Source organism: Anneissia japonica, unplaced genomic scaffold (genome assembly GCF_011630105.1).
Source record: "Anneissia japonica isolate Jap-2015-1 unplaced genomic scaffold, ASM1163010v1 scaffold285884_len985_cov204_single, whole genome shotgun sequence".
In the NCBI taxonomy this organism is placed as follows: domain Eukaryota; kingdom Metazoa; phylum Echinodermata; class Crinoidea; order Comatulida; family Comatulidae; genus Anneissia; species Anneissia japonica.
This window is the reverse complement of record NW_022742878.1, coordinates 1-485: the sequence shown is the minus strand read 5'-3', so window position 1 is coordinate 485 and position 485 is coordinate 1. Positions and strand designations below refer to the sequence as shown.

Sequence of the window (485 nt, the reverse complement as noted above, 5' to 3'; positions counted from 1 at the left end):
TTTCTACTGACTTGTCTGAACATGCCTGATATAAAGTTGCGAATGTTTTAGTATTATTATAATACTATATTAATAGGAAAATTGCAAATGTTTTGGTTAATATGTTATATATATATATATGGTATTGAATATATCATATAAAATATACGACAGTATTTCTAGCCGTATTTCCAGATTTATCTGGCCAAACGCCCTCTTGAGGCATAGCACTGTGTAATACAATGTTCCCGACGGGTATTTCGACCTGTTCAACCATGAAGCCTTCGTGGTCTAGTGGTTATGACGCTCGCCTTATCAGCGAGAGGTCGCAGGTTCGAATCCCGTCGGAGACATTTTATTACACAATGATTTTTCATAGGACTCTATTTGTTGAAAAGCTACAGCGTAGCCTACCCTTCCATCATGTCCTTATTAAACAAAACAAAAATGATAAGCAACAGCTAAAAAGTAAACAGCCAGAAATAGAACCAGAGCTTTCGGACAAC

The 485-nt window shown here is 36.5% G+C and overlaps 1 non-coding gene across 1 annotated transcript; it reads left to right on the top strand.

Moving 5' to 3' along the window:
* Nucleotides 1-259: 259 nt before the first annotated feature.
* Nucleotides 260-332, top strand: Trnai-uau. Its single transcript has one exon. It is a non-coding gene; the product is annotated as a tRNA-Ile (tRNA).
* Nucleotides 333-485: the final 153 nt, after the last annotated feature.